This window comes from Bison bison, unplaced genomic scaffold (assembly GCF_000754665.1).
Source record: "Bison bison bison isolate TAMUID 2011002044 unplaced genomic scaffold, Bison_UMD1.0 scf7180017864149, whole genome shotgun sequence".
Classification (NCBI taxonomy): domain Eukaryota; kingdom Metazoa; phylum Chordata; class Mammalia; order Artiodactyla; family Bovidae; genus Bison; species Bison bison.
This window is the reverse complement of record NW_011494721.1, coordinates 4387825-4401747: the sequence shown is the minus strand read 5'-3', so window position 1 is coordinate 4401747 and position 13923 is coordinate 4387825.

Sequence of the window (13923 nt, the reverse complement as noted above, 5' to 3'; positions counted from 1 at the left end):
CCAGCAAACTTGATTCCAGCTTGTGCTTCATCCAGCCCAGCGTTTCTCATGATGTACTCTGCATATAAGTTAAATAAGCAGGGTGACAATACACAGCCTTGACATACTCCTTTTCCCATTTGAACCAGTCTGTTTTTCCATGTCCAGTTCAAACTGTTGTTTCCTGACCTGCATATAGGTTTCTTAAGAGACAGGTCAAGTGGTCTTGTATTCCCATCTCTTTTAGAATTTTCCACTCTCATGGTAATTCCATGAGGTTAATTTTAATCCACATTTTAGGTATTATAAAAGGAAGCATATAAAAGTTAAAGCAACATATTTAGAGACTGATTAAGATTTAGAGCTAGAATTTTACTCAGACCAGCAGTCTCCACAGTAGTAATCACTCCATTCTAGTGTTGAGTGAAGCATTTGAATGGAATGCATTTATGATCTAAACATGTACAGAAAACACACATGTGAAACATTTCTTGGTAAGTCAGTGTTATTATTGATACAACAATTATACTGTAGGCTATGGATTATCACACAATGATATTTTTTCATTTTATTAATCATATTATGATTTTTGTTATATTGAGTTTTGGGCTAGAAATCATTTTCTTTACTTTTCCTTTAAAAAAAATCAAGCTATCAGCCATCACTTTATGTTATGTCTTAATAAAAATATTTTTCTCTTTCAAGGCTTTTCCTCATCTTTCTAATTAAACTTAATTTAAACCATGTGAAAAAGGAAAGTGAACAATCTGATATGTTTGCCTTCAAAATATATAAATTTTTTTGCATTGATTTATGGTCTAAATTTTTGTTGCTCAGAAGCGTTTGAAAAATTACATTGTCATTTTTAATTTTGATGTCAGATGTGTATTGGTACTAGTTAGAATTTTATTTACTTGTAAGTATCATAATATTATCTTGCTACAAGTGGATTCACGTAGTTTCATGTGTTTACTTATGAAGGCTACCAATTTGATATAGATGTTACAGAGAAAAGAGAAAATAAATTGTTTGAAAGCAAGTACTCAAATCATTAAGTTCTTTGCATCATATTGCTGCTGCTAAGTCACTTCAGTCGTGTCCAACTCTGTGCGACCCCAGAGATGGCAGCTCACCAGGCTCCCCCGTCCCTGGGATTCTCCAGGCAAGAACACTGGAGTGGCTTGCCATTTCCTTCTCCAATGCATGAAAGCGAAAAGTGAAAGTGAAGTTGCTCAGTCGTGTCCCACTCCTAGCGACCCCATAGGCTGCAGCCTACCAGGCACCTCTGTCCATGGGATTTTCCAGGCAAGAGTACAGGAGTGGGGTGCCACTGCCTTCTCCATTGTATCGTATTACTCTTGTTCTAATAGAAATGTCCTTTATGAATTTTAAAAATACTGTAATAGCAATTCTTCTTTCAAATGGTAGCATGGAGTATACCCAGAATCACCCAGAGTTCTGTCACAGCATCAATATCTAAAATCTCAGAGGAGAACAATATATCCATGAATTGATATAAGGAAATTATAATTTTTTGAATGAGAATAGGAAGAAGAGAAGAAAGTAGGATAACAATTCACAGAGTGATTACGGGCTTCCATTTTTCATTTTTTTTATGATCTCCATATGTTTATAAAAATGGCTTTCAAATTCCAATATGCATAGCAAAAATAGGATGTATCCACATGAATACCAAAATTGTATGTCAATATTTCAATAACTGTTTACTTTTCTTGACATTAAATAGTTAATACTTTAACATTTTATTTAGTGGCTTGCAGTGAAAATATAAAATCTTCCATGATAATTCTTGGATGATACTATTAAAAAACAAAATATTTATGAAGGCAAGACTCTTTGTTATTACAGACTATGTCATTAAAAAGAATACTGGTTAGAGCAACTGAATTGTGTGACTGGTAAACTATTCATTGATTCTCATTTTCAAATGGGTAGAACTGGCTTTAGGCTATATACAGTTAAGTAAAAGTATAAATGTCTGTCACCATTTTATTCATTGTAAATACATTAGTCCAGTCAGTTGTAAAATTAATTTCTATCAAAATAAATTTCTTGACATTTAACTTGAATTATTCTTCCCTTAGGATTTAAAAGCTGCTCTTGCAGGTTACATTTATTTGGATGACACTTCTGTTCAACTGTTAAAACACACTTCTGAATCACATGGCTAATTTATTGATTGGCATACTCAGATAACAAGGTAAAAATAAGCACACATTTGGGGATGAGATATTATTTCCCTTTAAATATGAATTTTATTGAGAAAACAGTCTGAGGACTTACCATCCATCAGTGAAGGTAGAAGCAATTAGGAATAATTAAAAGTATTAATCAGTGTAGTAAGAGAACTAGTTTACTGATTTTTTGTGTCTACCTAATTAAGAGACATTAAAAACTAATGATTGCTTTTACTTTTATCCCATGTCCAGAATGTGAATGAAGGAGTCAGTCTTCCAAGACTTCTATGGCTGAACTTCACAGTTGAGCTGTCAACTGAAACCCAATCAGGAAACTCATAGATGCTTTGAGAAGATATCTTAATCAAAAACAAAAACAAAAATAATGTTGGGGAAGGTTGTCCAAGATGGCGACTTAGGAAAAGCTGAAACACACCTCCTCTCATGGACACAACAAGCCTACAGTTTCATATGGAACAATTCTCTTTGAAGAACCCAAGAATCAGCTGAACAGCTACTCCACAACAGAGGGCCAAAGGGCCATATGGACATGGTATGAGAGGCAGAGATGCAGTTTCACCCACAAATCCCACCCTCATCATTGTGATCCACAGTTGGGAAGAATCTCACAAGTACAGAACTTCTCCCTGCAGAGCAAGGGATTTGTGCCCTACATCAGGCACATCAGTCCTTAGGATCTGCATGAGAAATGAGTCTCTAAAGCATCTAGTTTTGAAAACCAATAGGGGTTATGTCCAGGAGAACCACAGGGCTATAGGAAATGGAGATTCTGCGTTTAAAGTGTTCTCTCACAGACTCACTCACCCCGGACCCAGGCAAAAGGAACACTTGGGAAGCCTATACTTTACATGTGATTATGTTAAACCAAAAATAACTGCCAGAGGGGCAAAAACCTTTTGGGACTCTCTCCAGGGCTGTGGTTTCTGAATGTGTGATTAGTCACTCAGTCGTGTTCAACACTTTGAGACACTATGGACTTTAGCCCATCAGGTTCTTCTGTCCATGGGGATTCTCCATGCAAGAATAATGGAGTGGGTTGCCATGCCCTCCTCCGGGGGATCTTCCTGACCCAGGGCTTGAACCCAGGTCTCAGGCATCTAAGGTGGATTCTCTACTGTCTGAGACTCTAGGCACCATTTTTTAGTTCTCCTTCTCCCTCACTATTGCCAGTTCTGATAGACACCATTTTTGCATTCTCACTATAGCCTGCTAGCTAGTGCCCCTCTGCCCTGCTGTTGCGACCATTCCACAGGTGGGGTGTAAGCACTCTGATCCCCTCTCTTCCCCCATTAAAGCCAGCAGAAGCAAACAGCCCAAACAGTTGAGTGTCAGGCTCTCACTGTCAAGGGGCAATGAGTTTCTCAGATGAACAGGCCAGTTGGAAAGACAGGTGAGAGACAACCAAGAACTAAAGCGTGGTTAAACAATATGGATCATTGCCTACACAGGACTACTCCTTTTAAACTGGAAGAGATAGCTGTTTCATTTAGCACATAGAAATACAGACAGTCAAGCAAACTGGGGAAACAGAGGAAAGTGCTCCAAACAAATCACAAGAAAATGCTCAGAAAAGAAATCTGAATAAGAGATAAGTAATATATCCTATCATTCAAAGTAATGGTAATAAAGATGTTCATTAAACTCAGAAAAAGAATAGGTGAATACAGAGGGAATTATAAAGAGTTGAGAAAATATAAGAAAGTCCTAAACAGAAGACACATAGTTGAAGGATACAATAACCGATAGATAAAGTGGAGGAGTGGATCAGAGATCTGGAAAAAACAGGCAATGGAACTCACCCAAATAGAGCAGCAAAAGAAAGAAGAACTTTAAAAAGTGAAGACAGATTAAAGGACCAATGGGACAACACATAGCAAAATATCATTTTCATTGCAGGGGTCCCAGAAGGAGAAAAGTGAGAAAGGGGCAGAAAATTATGTGAAGAAATAATGGCTTAAGAAGGAAAGGTGAAACGGGTATAAGGGCTCAATTATACGGTGGTGAATGGTAATTGCATTTATGGCGGTGAGCACACTGCAGTGTGCACAGAAGTAGAAATGCAACGTTGCACACATGATATCTATGTAATCTTATGAACCAACATGACCTAAATAAAAAGATGAATTAAAAAAAAAAAAGAAATAGTGACTGAAAATTTCTCTAATCTGGAAAAAGAGGCAGACCTCTGGATGTAGGAAGGCCAGAGAGTTTCAAAACAGATAAACCCAAAGAGAACCACACCAAGACACATTATATTTTAAGTGCCAAAAATTGAGGAGATAATATTAATATCAGAAAGAAAAAAACAACTTATTTACTCAGGAACCCCTGTAAAACTACTGGCAGACTTCTCAGCAGAAATTTTGTAGGCCAAAAGGGACTGGCATGATAAATTCAAAGTGCTGGGAAAAAAACAAAAACAAAACTTCCAACCAAGAATACTCTATTCAGCAAGGTTATCATTTAGAATAGAGGAGAAATAAAGAGTTCTCCAGACAAGTAAGAGCAAAGAAGTTAATCACCATTAAACCAGCCCTACAGGAAATGTCATAGGGATGTTTTCAGCTGAAAAGGAAGGGCACTAACAAGTAATAATAATAATAAAAAAATACATGAAAGTAAAAATTTCACAGGAAACATCAAATATATGGTAAATAAAATAGATCAATCACATACTTTTAATGTTAGCATGAACTTTAAAAGACAACTGGCAAAAGATTTAAAAGTCTAGATCTGATGCAATGCCTGATGAACTATGGATGGAGGTTCGTGACATTGTACAGAAGACAAGGATTAAGACCATCCCCATGAAAAAGAAATGCAAAAAACAAAATGGCTGTCTCAGGAGGCCTTACAAATAGCTGTGAAAAGGAGAGAAGCCAAAAGCAAAAGAGAAAAGCAAAAATATACCCATTTGAATGCAGAGTCCCAAATAGCAAGGAGAGATAAGAAAGCCTTCCTCAATGATCAGTGCAAAGAAATAGAGGAAAACAATAGAATGGGAAAGACCAGAGATCTCTTCAAGAAAATTAGAGATACCAATGGAACATTTCATGCAAAGATGGGCTCAATAAAGGACAGAAATGGTAGGGACCTAACGGAAGCAGGAGATATTAAGAAGAGGTGGCAAGAATACACAGAGGAACTGTACAAAAAAAAAGATCTTCATGACCTAGATAATCACGATGGTGTGATCACTCACCTAGAAACAGACATCCTGGAATGTGAAGTCAAGCCTTAGGAAGCATCACTATGAACAAAACAAGTGCAGGTGATGGAATTCCAGCTGAGCTATTTCAAATCTTAAAAGATGATGCTGTGAAAGTGCTGCACTCAATATGTCAGCAAATTCGGAAAGCTCGACAGTGGCCACAGGAATGGAAACAGTCAATTTTCATTCCAATCCAAAAGAAAGGTAATGACAAAGAATATTCAAACTACTGCACAATTGCACTCATCTCACATGCTAGTAAAGTAATGCTCAAAATTCTCCAGGCCTGGCTTCAGCAATACTTGAACTTCCACGTGTTCAAGCTGGTTTAAGAAAAGGCAGAGGAACCAGAGATCAAATTGCCAACATTCGCTGGATCATCAAAAAAGCCAGAGAGTTCCAGAAAAACATCTACTTCTACTTTATTGACTATGCCAAAGCCTTTGACTGTGTGGATCACAATAAACTGGAAAATTCTTAAAGAGATGGGAATAACAGACCACCTGACCTGCCTCTTGAGAAACCTGTATGCAGGTCAGGAAGCAACAGTTAGAATTGGACATGGAACAACAGACTGGTTCAAATAGGAAAAGGAGTATGTCAAGGCTGTATATTGCCACCCTGCTTATTTAACTTATATGCAGAGTACATCAAGAAAAATGCTGGGCTGGAAGAATCACAAGTTGAAATCAAAATTGCTGGAAGAAATATCAATAACCTCAGATATGCTAATGAAACCACCCTTATGGCAGAAAGTGAAGAAGAACTAAAGAGCCTCTTGATGAAAGCGAAAGAGGAGAGTGAAAAAGTTTACTTAAAGCTCAACATTCAGAAAACTAAGATCATGGCATCTGGTCCCATCACTTCATGGGAAATAGATGGGGAAACAGTGGCTGACTTTATTTTTTTGGGTTTCAACATCACTGCAGATGTTTATTGCAGCCATGAAATTAAAAGATGCTTACTCCTTGGAAGGAAGGTTATGACCAACCTAGACAGCATGTTAAAAAGCAGAGACATTACTTTGCCAACCAAGGTCCGTCTAGTCAAGTAGTCATGTATGGATGTGAGAGTTGGGCTATAAAGAGGGCTGAGTGCAGAAGAATTGATGCTTGTTGGAGAAGACATTTGAGATTCTCTTGGACAGCAAGGAGATCCATCCTAACCAGTCCATCCTAAGGGAAATTGGTCCTTGGTGTTCATTGGAAGGACTGATGTTAAAGCTTAAAATTCCAGTATTTTGGCCACCTGATGCAAAGAGTTGACTTATTTGAAAAGACCCTGATGTTGGGAAAGATTGAAGGCAGGAGGAGAAGGGGACAAAAGAGGATTAGATGGTTAGATGGCATCACTGACTCAATAGACATGAGTTTGGGTAAACTCCAGGAGTTCGTGATGGACAAGGAGGCCTGGTGTGTTGCGGTTCATGGGGTTGCAAAGAGTCGGACAAGACTGAGTGACTGGACTAACTGAACTGAACTATAACTGCAACAATTACTTAAAGTGTGTGTTTGTCGCTCAGTCGTGTCTGATTCTTTGTGATCCCATCGACTGTAGCCTGCCAGCCTTCTCTGTCCATGAAATTCTCCAGTCAGGAATACTGGAGTGGGTTGCCATTCCCTTCTCTAAGGGATACACAAAATATAAAGGTATAAAATGTGACATCAAAAGCATGGGAGTGGAGTAAGATGCAGAGTTTTAGAATGCATTTAAACTTAACTTGCTATTAATGTAAAATATATTGTTACATTTACAGACAACTATATAAGTATATTTGTGTATATATTGAACATTATGATCACCATAAACCAGAAATACACAAAAAACCCATAATGTACCTAAAAAACCTATAAAAGACAATGACAAATGAAGCTAAGCATAACACTTAAAAACATTTATCAATTCTATGTAGTATTCTAAAAAGATTTAATATCTACCTCTTCCAAATTCCTCCGAAAAATTGAAGAAGGAACACTCAATTCATTTTATAAGGCCAACATTACTCTGATATTAAGACCAGAATAGGGTACCACCAAAAAGATAATTATAGACCAATATCTCTGATATAATACCAGAAACCATAAAACTTCTAGTAGAAAACATAGGCAATAGGCTCTTTGACATCAATCTTGGCAATGTTTTTTGGACTGACTCCAAAGGCAATGACAACAGAAGCAAAATATAACAAATACACTGTATCAAACGTAGAAAGTTTCTGCCTTTAGAAAGAAGTCATCAAGAAAATAAAAAGGCAACCTACTAAATGGGAGAAAATATTTACAAATTATATATCTGAAAAGAGGTTGATATAAAATATATGTAAATAACTCTTAAGCTCAATAAAATTGATCAAAGTAAAAAAAAAGTTGATGAAAATTGAGCAGAAAACCTGACACTTTTTCAAAGAACACATAAAGATGGCTGATAGGCATGTGAATATATGCTGAAAATCACACATCATCGGGGAAATGGAAATCAAAACCACAAATGAGATATCACCTGACACCTGTCAGAATGGCTATCACCAAAAGGACAAGAAACAGCATGTGATGGCAAGGATGTGAAGAAAAAGGTATCTGAATGCACTGTTGCTGGGAATGTAAATTGGGACAACCACTATGGAAGACATTATGGAGCCTCTTCAAAAATCTAAAAATAGAACTCATGATTTCTATTCCATTTCATGGTTTATCCTAAAAGTATAGTTGAGTTTTCATTGAAAAGTTGCTTTTGTCTATTTTATGTTTTGGTCTTTACTTAAGACATGAAAGAAAGAGGTGATTCACAGAGTGCAGAGGGTTCATTGATACATGGCTTGTCTATGTAAGTAAATAATGGTAAGATCATATACAGTAAAGGTAATCAGGAATATTTTATCAGAAGAGAAGGCCTTTGAAATGATCCTTGCATCATTATGAGCCAATGGTAAGTGAGATTATGGGGTCTTTTCTGTTAGATTATTAACACACACAAAATAGCAGAGGAGGAAACAGAAGCAAACTGTTAACAAACTTAGTGAATAGTATGGCTAACCCAGAAGGTATGTGGGATATTGACTTCAAATACTGAAATGGGCATTGTGCAGACGTCATGCAATGATTTGTTTGTTTGCTGTTTGTTTTATAAATAAAAATGTGGAAACTGGAAGAAAAGCAAGTTGGACAAGTTACTGAAACTTTATTTTTGAAACTAGAACTTTATTGCTCGGATCTGGGGAAAGACTCAAAGTTTTTTTTTTTTTTTTCCCCAAAGTTTTATATTAAAAAAAATCAGAGGAAAAGGGTAAAAATGAGAGATGGGAAGGAAGGACAATGCTCTGGGAATATATAACAACCTGGTCAGATGTTTTATTTGACATCTGTCATATTCAGGTCTCAGTCAGAAAAATGTACCATTATAAAATGCTAATGAAGACTAAAAGCTCAGGCTCTGCAGGATCTTAATTGTGGTTAAGAGTCCAGTTACCTAACATAAAGTTCCACAGAAAACTCTCTCCCTTTTCATAAGACTTGAAAATTTGCATGCTCAGTTGCTTCAGCTTTGTCTGACTCTTTGCATCCCTATGGATTGCAGCCCATCAGGCTCTTCTGACCATGGAATTCTCCTGGCAAGAATATTGGAGTTGGTTGCCTTACCTTTCTCCATGGGATCTTCCCAACCTGGGATCAAACCCGAATCTCTTGCATCTCCTGCATTGGCAAGTGAATTCTTTACCACTAGTATCATCTGGGAAGCCCATACATGTATTTTAAACAGATTTCAAATATAAACTTTCCTGGAGAGTGACATTCCCAACCACACCTGTCAGACTGATGTTTTCACATATAATTCCTGAGGCAACACCCCTCCTTTTCCATCATTCTTTCCAAACTGTGGTAAAGTGTAGGTGGTGTGTGCTGTTCACATGTATGTGATACTGATCTGTAATTATCAGAGTGCATTGGGGAAAATTATTATTGAAAAAAAATCTCTGTGTAGAAGCAACAATTCTCTACCCTCTGTGTGCTCGTGAAGAGCATCCCATCCCTGGGCTTGCTGCCTCAGTCTGTTTTTGCTGGAGATTCTACCTCTTCCCCTTGCATTCTTTCTGAAGGTAACACTTGGAAACAACTATCTGGCTCCTCAGTGCCACCCGCCAGGCTGATTTGTCTGAGACCTTGTTTCCCAGCAGGTCCCAACTAGTTATGTTGTTTGAAGTTGTGCTTCAGTGAATTCTTAAAACGTTGCTTATGCCCTCTCTACTTTCCAAACAATAGCTATAGGAAAGAAGCATCTGTATTCTTGGTGGTATGCCAAAATTGAATATTGTAGAAATCCTCTCTTTGAAGAAACTCTTAAACATTCAACGCCATTACTCTAAGATCTACATATTTCTCTAGAATTTAGTTTGTCAGTAGAGACATATCCTTAGAGTTCTATTTAAGTTAGAGTTAATTCTCAAGTAGGTATTTTTAAAAGACAGCTTTTTAAAAAGAGTACATTTAGACTGAAATTAATAAAAGGTGAAACGAGATGGAAAAGAATAATCAGTGTTATTTAAAAAACACTGCTTTGAGCAACATTTATCAATGTTCCTGACCATGACATGGATTTTTTATCAGTGGGCCATTTCCCCAATCACTAATTGTTTACTCCACAAGCTGGTTTCCTGCTCATATACAATATCAGAGAGGGAGTGAGTGGTGGGATGGTCCACACCTTCAGTCATCTCAGATTCTAGACAGAGAGGTTCAAACTGGAAGAGAAGAGTCTAACAAATGACCCATATATGAAACTGTTTATAGCAACTGGCAATATACTGGCCAGTGGTTGACTAAATGGTTGCCCGGACCTCAGGCAGAACCATTCTGAGTTCTGAAAGTTTCCATCAGAAAACTTTTCTGCAATAGGATGGAGTCCTTTGTCTTTTCCTCTGTTTACAAGCCACAGTTTCAGGGGTAAATCAGTAAAAAAATGTCATCATCATAAAATTGCAAACATTTGAAAGATCCTGCTAAGAATCAGGATTGAAGCATAAATAGATGCTTTGTAAATGAGTTAATTAGTATAGCTCAGGAAGCTCTGCTCAATATTATGTAACAACCTAAATGGATAAAGAATCTGAAAAATAATAGATACATTTATATGTATAACTGAATCTCTTTGCTGTTCATCTGAAAATACCATAATATTATTAATCAACTATACTCCAAATAAAATAAAATGATTAAAAAAGAATAAATGATCAGGTTATTAGTTCTGAACCTAAAAACATTTGGGGCAGTCACATAGCTTTTGTTTTTTATTGCTTCATATTTTTGTTTTTAGTCAGGTTCAGGCTCTAACTAATGATTTCCTAAAGGAAATCAACCCTGAATATTCACTAGAAGGACTATTACTGAAGCTGAATTTCCAACACTTTGGCCAACTGTTGCAAAGACCTGACTCATTGGAAAAGATACTGACGCTGGGAAAGATTGAGGGCAGGAGGAGAAGGGGGTGACAGAGGATGAGATGAATGGATGGCATCACCGACTCAATGGACATGAGTGTGAGCAAATTCCAGGAGATAGTGAAAGACAGGGAAGCTTGGCATGCTGAAGTTCATGGGGTCGCAAAAAGTTGGACGTGACTCAGCAACTGAACAACGCAGCTCTAATTAGCTAATTGAGTCTGCCAAGTAGAGTTAATTGTCAAAAATAAAACTTAGTCATCAAATAGTTGCACTTGCATACTTTCCTTAAGAGAAATTCTATTATTTTCATCAGATTCTCAAAGAATTGGCCCCCAGTGAATTTAAAGTACATTCATGCTCTCTCTTTCTTTTTCTCTATTATACACACACACACACACCTCTTACTATTTTAAATAATACACACATGAGTGATATATGCATAGTTAACAACTATATATATGTATCAGAAACTATAAACTCTCTAGGAAGCACTACCATGTGCCTGGAACTAGGTTAGAATTTTACATTTCTTCTTTAAAGTAAATTGCCAAAATAACCCAGAGCTACAGCTTTCATGTTTCAATTCATAGAAATGGAAATGAAAACTCAGAGAGTTTAATTATTTGTTCAATATCATACAAATAATATCATACAACTAATAAATGCTAAATATCTGTCTTTCTGCAATAGTTATCCTTATTTCATTTGCAAAACAAAGTATGTAAAGCTGTATTCTTAGCTATCTCGGTATCATGGATATAAAATGGTCAGTAAAGAAACGTCTACTTGTAACACATAAATGCCATGAGGTATATATATGCAGTTAAGTCATGTCTGATCTTTGGGACCCCATGGACTGTAGCCCACCAGGTTCTTTTATCTGTGAGATTTTTCAAGCAAGAATATTGGAATGAGTTGTCATTTCCTCCTCCAGGGATTTTCCTGATCCAAAGATCAAACCTGCATTTCCTGCAATGTTGGTGGATTCTTTACCACTGAGCCACCTGGGAAACCTCAATAGTATAATAGGAATTGCATAAATATTTTTTTTAATAATTTATGAATTTTTTATAATTAGCACACAGAAAATTATGAGTACTGAACCTTCACATTTCATTTTATTTTATAACCATTAATTTTTGGTAGCTTATCATGAATTAGGCATTGGGTTAAGCACTTTATGTACCTATATTCTTTTAACTATATTCTTTTAACCTCAACTACAAATCTGTGAATGGTCTCTTCCACCTATAAATGGATAAATTATCTTAGAGAATTTAAGTATCTGAAAGTATTAATATTATTCCCATTTTATAGATAAGAAACCTGAAGCAGAAGGCAATTAGTAACTTGCAAAATGATAGTTATTTAAGTGATCAAATTGGAACAGAAACCCACATCTATCTGATTGTATAGTATGAGACTGGGAAATTAGTATGTAAAAAGTATAACCTAATGAATCAATTCACAGGCTGTGGAGCCAGACTACCAAGCTAAGATTCGTATTATTTCACTTGTTAGCTGAGTGAGCTTAGGCAAGTTAATTAACTTCTCTGTTTCAGTTTCATCGTTTTTAAAATGAGAATATTGACAATACTTATCTCATATGTTTGTAGTGATAAATTCTAATTCATGTAAATTACTCAGAAAATACTGAAGGCACATAGTGGGTACTCAATGAATTAATATTTTAACACTTTATCATCAATTACATTATTATTGTATTATACTGTGTGTGCATGCTCACTCACTCAGTCGTGTCCGACTCTTTGAGACCCCATGGACTGTAGCTCCACCAGGCTTCTCTGTCCATAGGATTCTCCAGGCAAAAATACTGGAATGGGTTGCCATTTCCTTCTCCAACTATACTGTGTAAAACAAATTAGAAAAACAAAAACAGTTACCTCAACTAAACAGATTTGGAAGACCAGAGGGGGAGCTCTCAAGCCCTGAAATGCCGGCACAGTCTAGTGCCTTCTCTTCCTTCCTGGCAAGGATTCAGCTAATGAAAAGTTATGGACTCTGTTTACTAAACCCTCCCAACTTCCTTCCCGCCTCTATACAAGCTATTCTCCTTCCCTTGCTGTCAGGGAACTTGCATGTGTCTTCTCTTGGTTGCAGACTTGAATTGCAATTCTCTGCTAATCCCAATTAAACCCATCTTTGCTGGAGAAATACCTGGTAACTTATTTGTTTCAGATCAATGACCATTATATTCAATTATTATTTTCTCTATCTCAATTTGTTATTAAAAAAAATAACTAAGGAAAAAAACCTACCTAGAATATGCTCCATTGTTATAAAGGGTAAAAAAGAGTCTTAGTTTGAATGGATGGCTATGATGATATATATCAAAAACTAGCTGGATTCTCAAAAGATATTTTTTTAGTTGTGGTATTTAAACTCTTAGTTGCCGTATATGGGATTATGCGATCTAGTTCCCTTTCCTGGGATTGATAAGCCCACTACATTGGGAGAGTGGAGTCTTAACCACTGAAGCAATTAAAGACACTGCATGTCTCAGTGAAGACTGAAGACCCCATCTACTTTAAACAAGACATGGCACAACCAAATAAATAAATATTGAAAAAAAAAAGAAAATACTTTTTTTCTCACAATTTTGGGCATCCACAGTCATGATGCCTGTATGGTCAGGTTCTGATAAAGAGTTCCTTCTGGTTGCAGCTTGCCACCTGCTCCTTCTGTCTTCCTAGCTAGCTATCTGACATATTCTTACAAAGACACTACTTCCCTTCATGGGGGCTGTACCTTCAAGATATGATTGCTTCCCAAAGGCCCACCTTCAAATGTAATCACATTGAGATTAAGGTTTCAACATATGAATTTTGGAAAAGGAGGGGCACAAACATTTAATGCCTTGCTTAGGGCAATTAGTTTTGTTGGGACCAGTGTGAGGAAAGCAGGAGAGATTCCATCTGGAAGTCTGTCATCCATCTTAAAGACAGTCTGTGAACTGGGCCTGAACCCTGCCTAAGAGTGAGGAAAGTGTTGCTAGTGAATACCAGGTCTTCCTGAAGGAAGTCTTCCTGACAAATGGAGATTGTAGTTGAGGTAGGGCT